Source organism: Colletes gigas, unplaced genomic scaffold, assembly GCF_013123115.1.
Source record: "Colletes gigas isolate AHSC1104 unplaced genomic scaffold, ASM1312311v1 Colletes_gigas_Sc00024, whole genome shotgun sequence".
Classification (NCBI taxonomy): domain Eukaryota; kingdom Metazoa; phylum Arthropoda; class Insecta; order Hymenoptera; family Colletidae; genus Colletes; species Colletes gigas.
The window spans coordinates 2161165-2171101 of NW_025106653.1; positions in this window are offsets into that span (position 1 = coordinate 2161165).

Consider the following 9937-nt stretch of genomic DNA (forward strand, 5'->3'; position numbering starts at 1 on the left):
TTGATAGCGATACCATTTGTATAGCACCAGAAGATACCAGAAGAACCACCCGAAGTTGAAAACGATCCTCGAATTTTACGAGTTAATGACACCAATTCCTGAGTCATCAAAGTTAATTAGCAATAACCTAGGAATCATGAAACATGATTATCACGACCCTCCATTTCTAAGAGCAAATAGCGGTGACCCCTAACACGTGCACGTGGATATTGCCAATCTCCAGATGGTAGAATGCGATAACGATGACCCAGAGCCGCGAGACTCGATATCAACAATGTGGGCGTTATCGGTATCGTCTATAACTACATCTATGTCAATGGCGTCGAGCAGTATAGACACGGTAGCTCTAATATGCTGACATCGATAAAGCTTACTTGCTCATCGAATCTTCAAATTTTGCAGGTGCATAACTTTTTATAAATCGCTCTATCGGACCTGCGAAATTTTGATTTAGGCCATTCCTGAAGATGAGCGATCCTCGCGAACAAAAAGTATGCACGGAATTCTGTTTTAATTCGAAGAATAGTGAAACCGCGGTGATGCTTCCGTTGAAGATGATCCAAAAAATGAGAAAGCTATCAGTTACCACTACCAACGAAAGGAAGAAATTGAATTCTAATTGAAATCTTATAGTGTTTTGCAGAAATTAAAGGAGGCAGTTGCACAATCGAAATCAGGTTTACACGATTCGATACGAACGACTTAGAAAGAGAATTCGAACTGGAGGACTGAGTTCTGCGTTTCGTTGATATGGGTTCGGTGAAAAAAAAAAGAAGAAATAGGATCAGACTCCTTTCGCTCGACAGCAGACAGAGGAAGCGAATACGCGTAAAAGGGATAAGTGGTATCGACGACAGGAAAACAAGGGTGGTTACAGTATGGACGGCACATCGTTGCCGATGGGCGGGAACCGCAAAGCGACGGTTACCGAGACGGAAGCCGTCGGGACATAAGCGGTAATGGCCGGGAATACGTAAGGGTCGACGCGAAGCGAAATAAAATAAAGGGATATAACGAAGTAAGGCGGATAATAGGTCTCCCTGCCTCGTCTTTTCCAGCAGGTTCTCGCCACTTTCCAGCTTCTCGGCTGCCGTCGAGAGAAAGGAGCAGCCGTTCTAGCGAATTAATCTTCGAAATGATGCAAGGCATCGCTGCTCCGAGGAAGGCGGACAGAAAAAAAAAAGAAGAAGCGCGAAGCTTACAGCGTTGAAGACGAAGGGATTTCTTAAGGAGCTGGTAAACCGGTGAATGAAAAATGTGATTGAAATTTGTAAAAAGAAGAACGCGCGTAATGGGCTTGGACCGCTGAAACGTTTATTTTCAAATCGTTCTTGAAGATTGAATATAAGTTGGAAACTTCAATTGCATTATTAACACCTACCGAACCAATATATACTACAAGATTGGAAAGAAAATCTTTACGGAAATTCGTCATTTTTAATAAAACGTTCCTTTGTTTATGGATTGAAAGTAACTTTATTGCGTACTGTAACGAGTTTATCAAAATTTCTTTTTTAAATCCCATTTATAAAATTTTCGATTTTCTTTCGGATAGAAATAAGTGTCGAGTGAATTTTATTGGGCCATAGTAAAACGTTGCAACAAAAATAAAAAAAAAACACTATATTCTTGATTATCCGGAATCGTGTTAATTAATGGAAGGTCGACGAACTGATGGAATCGAACGTCGAGGTATATTTACCTTTTTGCTTAAAGTCCTTTCAATTTTTCAATATGTACGTAGTTTTCCTTTAAACTCCTTACGTTCTCCAGCGTTGTGTCGCTCAGCATCCTTTAGGAAGTTCTGCCGCGGAAGTGCCGAAATCCCAATTGAAGCGAATGAGCGATCGAGCATTCCGCGGCACATTCGGGGACTGTACCGTGGGGTAGAGCATCCGTCGAGCCTCTCGATGCCTACTGTCGTTGAAATATGTTCGACGAGGGTGAAAAAGAGCTGACGATATTCATACCCCGGCGGGCGAGGCCGCTGAAGGGAAAGAGGTATGCCAGAAAAGAGTCGGGCGCAGTTGTAAGGGGATGTCGGGCGTTTCCCGGAGTCGTCAACGACGAAAAAGAGGGAAAGAGATAGAGAGACGGGGTAGTGGAAAAGTAAGAGGTGAAGGGTGCATATCCTGCTGTACTTCACGCCACGGCAAATTCGCGAGGCGACTGCTACGTCAGGCATTTCATCGACTTTGATGGTGCTCGAAGCTTCGATGAAAAACAGTTGCTACCTTTGAACCGAGCCTCAAATCGTTCCACGGATGTTGGTTAATCGTAGCGGATTAAAAGTCCCTTCCCAGCGCGACCCGTACGAACGATCTTGCCCACTCACGAATTCTCAAAAAATATTCAACTTCGAAAAATGTACAATTTTCTTTACGATTAGAAAATTTAATTTAATGGTGAATTGACGAATTAACACACACCTTCTTACAAGATTTGAAATACAAATTACATTTACAGGCTCTTATTTCCATGAATAACATGAAAGTGAAAATTAAACTTAGAAATGTAATAAAAAATATTTGATAAGAACCTAACTACCGTGTTACGCGAGATTCCAGTATTTTGGATTTTAATTACGGGCAACAATTTTCACAGGCTTGCTGATCAAGGACGCGAGGATTGAACGAGATTAATGCAATGATTATGCTCCGATTATGAAGTCTAGACGGCGCGATTAACTGTATTCAAATCATGCAATAACGGGCACGAAAGTATTTGAAAAACGTGATGAATATGGAAACGTTTAGCTGCGGTAAAGAACGAGGTTTTATCATCTCGCGAATATCGATTGACCTGCCCATCGTAAACTACCCAACCTTTCCTCTCACCTTGTTCGAACTTCGAAAGTAATACCAGAATTAGCATCGAGTCAGGGATATATGCACTGTAATCTCTGATAAACGCGTGCCATTGCCAGTATTTCATTTACCATGGTTCGAATCGTGCAGAATACGAATCAAAAATATCACAACATCTGCATCAGCCTTAAAAATATCATTTCACATGAATTAAAACACTAGAATTTCAATTCGCGCCTGTCTTTTAGCCATCTCTGTATATATTCAACATACAACCATCTGTTATACAAATTAGAAGAAAAATAATCCTCTTCTGGATACAAAAATTCAAAAAAACATTTAAATCAAAATAAATAACAATGTTTAATCACACTGACCTGAAGTTGAACTTTTGGACCCAAACACCTTTTACTGCCACAGATATACACGGTCTGTCCCATTTCCGATGAGACTGCTCAAAAATAAAAAAGAAGACGCTCTACAGTGTATTTCTTCTATCGTATTTATTCGAAATAATCCCCCTCTGAGTCAATACAGCGTTGAAACCGATCATAAAATTTGTCGAAGCATGTCTGGTACTCGGGTGCCGGAATAGCGTTCAGGATGTTGGTCGAAGCCTTCTGGATGGTAGGAATCGTACTGTAAGTGTTCCCCTTCAACGCTAATTTGAGTTTAGAAAATAGCCAGAAGTTGCACGGCGCTAGATCAGGCGAATACGGCGGGTGGTCGAGCGTTATGATGCTTTTTTTGGCCAAAAACTCGCGTACAATTAGGGCTGTGTGCGACGGCGCATTATCATGCAACAAAAGCCAACTGCCAACTTCCTTGTACTCCGGTCGAACACGTTGAATTCTGTTCCACAATCTCTGCAGGACACCCAAATAATATTGAGCATTCACAGTCTGACCTTGTGGAACGAATTCCTTATGGATAATGCCCTTGGAATCGAAGAAAACGGTAAGCATCGTTTTGATTCGACTCTTCTGCATCCGCACTTTCTTCTCTTTCGGCTCATCTGGTGACTTCCATGTCGCGCTCTGCCTTTTGGTGAGTGGTTCGTATTGAAAGCACCACGTTTCATCGCCAGTTACGATAGATGACATGAATACAGGGTCCTTTTTTTTGGCAGATTTCATGTCTTTGCAATGACTCATTCTCATGCCCTTTTGCTCCTCCGTGAGGGAATGTGGAACAAATCGCGCGCAGATCTTTCTCTTTCCCAAATCCTCGGTCAGAATGCGATGGACCACACTCTTAGGAATGCCAGTCATCTCCTCAATAAGTCTCGCTGACACACAACGGTTAGAGCGCAGAATTTGACTGACTTTCTCAATGTTTTCTTCATTCCTCGAGGTTCTCGGCTTCGCTGCGCGTTCGTCGTCTTCAAGGTCTTCACGACCATCACGAAATCTAGCAAACCAACGGAATACTTGTGCACGGGATAGACACTGGTCACCGTAAACGTTTTTCATCGATTCGAATGTTTCTTGAGCAGTTTTGCCCAACTTAAAACAAAACTTGATATTCGCTCTTTGCTCCATAGCGATTTTTCGACAGACTGACAAAGTGGACGGTTAGTTATAATGTCGTAACTATTGACAGAACAATGGAAATGCTACGAAATTCGGTGTGAAGATAGATGAAAGATGTGTCTACAAAATTCAATAGATGAATCAATAGATGGCGCTGCAATCGGCTGTTAATTTTGAACAGTCTCATCGGAAATGGGACAGACCGTGTACAAATACCACAAGCTTCTCTCTAAAATGTCTTCTGGAAATAATTTTTAAAGGTACCAAAATTATTTTCTCCCCCGGTTGGGCCAACGCTCCAATTCATATCCCGAACGCGAGCGTTAGAGTTAATTGAAATGTCCGATCCGTATAATCCGGCTCAGCCGGGTAATCCGACAAGTGTGGACGCCTCGGGGTTAATTTATACGAGGCGAAAGATTATGGAAATCTCGAAACCACCTCCCACGCGACCGCTTCCAAGGTCGTGGCTTTTGTTCGGAACGTCCGACGGCACGGGTCATCGTTCCGGGTCGAACCTCGGGGTCCTTCGAGCCGCGAAAAGAAATTCGATCGCGCACGTTTCACCGACCCATTACACGTAAGATCGATGCCGGCCACGTGCCCATAATATTTTCTGGATAAGACACACCCAGTCTAACCCTGTCTTCTTCTCCTTCGCGTAGGGTGAGAGCCGTAGGCCCGCCTTATCTTAGCGTTTCCGGTCCAACGAGCCGGAAATGCGTAATAGAGGGAAACCTAGTGGAGGGGTGGCTGTATGGAGACACTGTGAGAAAGAATATGAGCCGACGGTGGGAAGGCACGGAACGGAAAACAAGCGCGGTTTGCTTCGGCTAATAATGACGCGGTATTCTCTGGAAATTAATTCGATCCATTCCTAGTAAAACCACGTCTCGTCGTTGAAAAGAAAAATGACATTAACTGCCTTTTTGAAATTCCGCTGGAAGAAGAGAAAGAGAGACAATATTTTTCAAAGTTCGTCCCAGGAGAGGGGAACTGGTTTTGGAGGCACGTGAGAACCTGAATAATTAATTTACCTTTGGTGATAAACGAAAATGCTTCCAACGAATCTTGCTATTCTTTGTTGTCGAACGATTCGAAAAATCGTAGACGTTCCGTTTCTGGTTTATTCTTTGCCCGGCGCGTGGATGAAAAGGAACAACTATTGTTTCGCAAGGAAGAGTTATTACGCTCCAGTCGTTTCTCGAAAGTCCGATCGCCACTGCAAAAGGATAACGACGATAAACGAAGGAAAGGGGAATGGTCGACGGAGCGTAGAAAGTAAAAGTCAGAAGGGAGAAAAGGGTGGCTTTGACACCAATAAATATGTCGTTCCTCGTCTAACGCGGGCGCGCTACCCCCTCGGCGCTCGCCGTGGGCTGGATATTGAAAGCGTTCATTTCGCATTTATGAGTGGCATAACGTTAATGTGTTTGCTTTGTTAAAGTTCGTTGCTTTGTTAACCGGTTGATATGCGTTTACGACTATGGCTTTCGAATGACGAGCCACGCATACGGTTAATAAAGTTTCTAACCCTGTTGCCGGCTTCTCGTTGGTTCTCGCTTTTATCGACAACGTTATCCTAATATAATTTCATGGAAAGTTGGCCGCGTAAATGAAGATACAAAGCGAACGGCAGTATTTAACCAATGAATAGAAACGTCATTGAATTTTGCGGTCACCAAGATACACATTCCGCAAACGTGCAGCATAACCGATTGTACAGGTACGAGATTACGCGAAACGAACCTGTTTTGAGTTCACTGATTATTATGAATACCGATTAGCGACTGTTAATGCCACTAAATCGAATCGAGTGTTTGATTGTTATTAATATCGTTTAATTCGCGAAAGTTGCTTTGTGGTGAATATACAATAGGTAAACGATAGTGGTAGACGCAAGCATTTAGAGAACAATATAGTGAGACTCTAGTATACTGAACTCCAGAGGACACACAAAATTTGCGCGTTAGAACCATTAGCGAATATATAAATGACGAATTAAATATAAATCCTGTATTTCTTTAATTCTTAATAATTTGATAAAGAGATACATTCGAAGAACGAAAGATTATCAAAGAGAAAAATACTGCAATTACGAAATTAAATATTATTTTTGTTAATGTATTGTCAGTATCAAAAGCAATCTCTTCGACCAAAGATCAAAACGACTGAATATAATATTGTATAAATTATGCTTCTCTATTAATATTATCAACAACGAACATTAAAATTATTTGTTGACCGAAACAGCGAGTTACTCCTCGAATTTTTGTTTTATTATGCCACAACCTTCAAAACTTGGAACTCTTGTAAAAGTTCCGGAGTATTATCGGGTATCGAATAAAACAAAACTTTTTAAATGACATTGAAGGAAAAAGTCTAAAGGATTGAGATCAGAAGATCGAGGAGACCATGCTATAAGGATCCATAATACGTGTCGAGGTCATCTATAATTAATTGCTGGTACTCTGAACTCTTAATAGGTCAGTCATTCCCCGATATGTGATACAAAGAAGTGATAATACAAGGAAGTTAACTCACAACTTTATAGGTGAATATTCTTGGAAATAATTATTTTGCAGACCTATGTTTATTTCGACATTTTTATTTACTTTCGTGAGCCCCATTAATCAGTTAAAACTTCACTTACATGTCCGATACATTCTTTACTAATTTTTTCTTATATATTTTACCACTACGAGACATCTGTTTGAAATTCTCTAGAGCCAGAGTCGGTTAAGCACAAGCCGCGTCTAAGATAGGGGTTGCTGGGTCAGCCATATTGACGAGACCATCAGAAAAATGTAAGCGAAACGCCAATTTATTTCTACAATCTTTTCATATCGTGTCCCAGTTTCAAATTTTTCTACCAAATTACGAATTTTATCTTGGTCGATCTGAAAATGTCGAATGACACGAACTTAAGGGATGTGTCTAATAATAAATCTCGAGTATTAAAAATAAAACAAACTTGTCCCTTCTGTTGTTATAATGAAAAAAAAATACACGCAAAACGCGTTGGTAGCAATATTGGTGATTCGCATAGTACGTTTCGAACGTATTCGAAGTAATTGATTAAAATGCAACTTAGGGGTGCACCTTTCGTAGCTCGAAAAACTCCTCGAAAGAGAATGCTGGCCGAGAATAGTCGAACCGACGTCGTTATACCTCATCCAAGGGAATCCATGAGAGAATAACCGTGGCGCAACGTAAAAATTTCAAACGACGTTTTCCTCCACCTCCATCCCGGTCGGCACTCTTTCCCTCTTCTCCGTCTCTAGTTCCCTCGGCAAAACGCCGCGCGACCCATCGTGCCTGGTGCTACGGATGAAAGGAAGTGTCTACCCAGCGTTACGGCACTCCCACAAAGGGAAGATGCAGTCCCTTCTTGGACGTGACCCCCCGCTCCAAAACCCCGATCCGGGTTCTACCTCCGCGCCCTCCCCATCCTCTTCGCGGTTCTCTCCATCCACTCATCAACCGCTCCCCCAACCCCTTTCTTCGGTCCTCTTGCTTCATCCCTCGGTCTTCCGTTCTCTTTTTCAATCTCGCCGTCTCTCTTTTTCGCTCTCTCATCTTGGTCGCGTCTACCTGCTCGTCTGTGCCCCGGTCTGTCTTTCTCGAGCCTCCCCCGGCCCGTTCACCCTCGCCAAAAGCGACGCCCATCGTACAAGATGTACGAACCCGCGGAATTTAGTTGCCATTGTCTCGCAACGTGCCCGATCGCGTCCCGTGCGCCGCCTTTCGGTCCAGGCGCGGTTGCCAAGAGCTGACTAACGGAACCGTGCCGCGAATTTTACTCGCGCCTGACCCATTATCGCGGCTCGCGACGCCATTACCGGGTGGGGAGAGGGGGGGGGGCACGCCGCGCGAATAACGTCTCGCGAATTTACCGACCGATTGATTCGTCTGGCGAACGATCGGTCACGCGTTACGATCCACGGCGTCGCGAAACGCCAAGGAGTCAAAGACGCCCCGCGGTGGTGGGCCAGATCGAGATTAGAACGTTCTTGCGCGATTGCAAGAGACTCGGATATGCACCTGAGCGTGCCAGAAGGCGGCGGGGGGGGTTTCGCGTAACTTCAAAGATACGGGAACGCGTCGCGGTAGACCTTCGACGAGCGAAACCGTCGGGCGAAAGGGAAGCGGAGCGCGCTTCGATGTCGTCTGGAAGACGTCGACGAAGATATTGGGTCGAGCTTAGCTCCAACATAGTTGGAGAGTGCTGCATAAGCTTATTAAGGTTGGGTGCTTTGCCACGGTTTCGCGTCACCGAGCACGCTGCTAGTGCGCTCTTTCTACCCTCTTCCCCGTTATTCCCGTCGAAGAAGAACCTGGAAAGCGGCGCGGCCAGCGGGTGGGTGGGAGGCCAACGGGGTGGAGGAGACAAGAAGAGAGCAGGAGGACAAGCGAAACGTTGCAGAGACCTGCCGTACCGACCAACGTGTCGCCGATGCGACTTCAACGGCGGCGGCGGGGTAAGCTGCCGGATTGTTAGATCGAGGGGGGCGATGTCACCGAAAGGGGGCACCGGGAATAGAGGCGCCGAGGCGAGGGAACGTTGCAGACTCGGCCGAAAGTGGTAGGAGGAACCGAGGGGACGAAATCGGAGCGAAGGGGGTGTTAGGTGGGTTTGAAGGGGAAAGGGCGAAGCTGGAGAAGCGAGGAGCCTCTTGAGAGACAATGAGGCCGCTCACGAGTGTCGCAACGAGTGGATGCTCTCCACTATTGCCAACTCAGGCCCTTCAAGCCTTCCAGGCTTGCACCACTACCACCCTCCTCGCCGCCGCTGTCGCTATCCTGCTGCCGGCTGATACACCACCGTCACGTTGCACTACAACCACGCGAGTCGACGAGGACGACGACGATGTCGCCGACAACGACGTTAGTGCGGCCGTCGGGGGTGCAGGCGAACCTCGAGTGCCGCCTCCAGGCCCGTCAACTAGACAACGACACGCCCATGGTGTATCGCAGTTTTTAATTTACTTCCCCCGTGCGGACGGTGTACGCTTCCGACCAGGTTCCTGCCGCTCTGCGAAACCTAAGTTGTACGATGTCCTCCGGTGGTTTCGGCAAGGGAAACCAACATGGACGGATACACGTAACAAACGTATTCAGAACAATCCTAACTTGTTTCAACCTTTTGACGACATCCGTACTTTGTATACTCCCTAAATCTTTCGCATGTTACCCCCATTATAATGAATTACACAACTTCAATTTGTTGAAAAAAATCTTGTATATGTAGTTCTCAAACCTCCAAAAAATGAATGGTACTTTAAAAATTCATTGTGCACGTGTGCAATACAGTACGACTTGGACTTCACCATAAGTAGAAACTGTGGATAGTGGTCAGACACGCCAGACCAACTTGTCAACCAAATGTATTTTCTTTTCAAACTAACACGAATATTATAGGTTCATCATCCCTAAACTGTGCTTGCGAAATGTACAGGAAATTAATACTGCTACTCTGCAAGTTTTTACAGCTTCTCAGGTTACAGAGAGTCTGCACTTTGGAAGTATACGCAGTGAAAATATCATTATCAGCGAAGTTCCGCGTAATACTACAAAAGCACTCTCTAAAATTCGTGT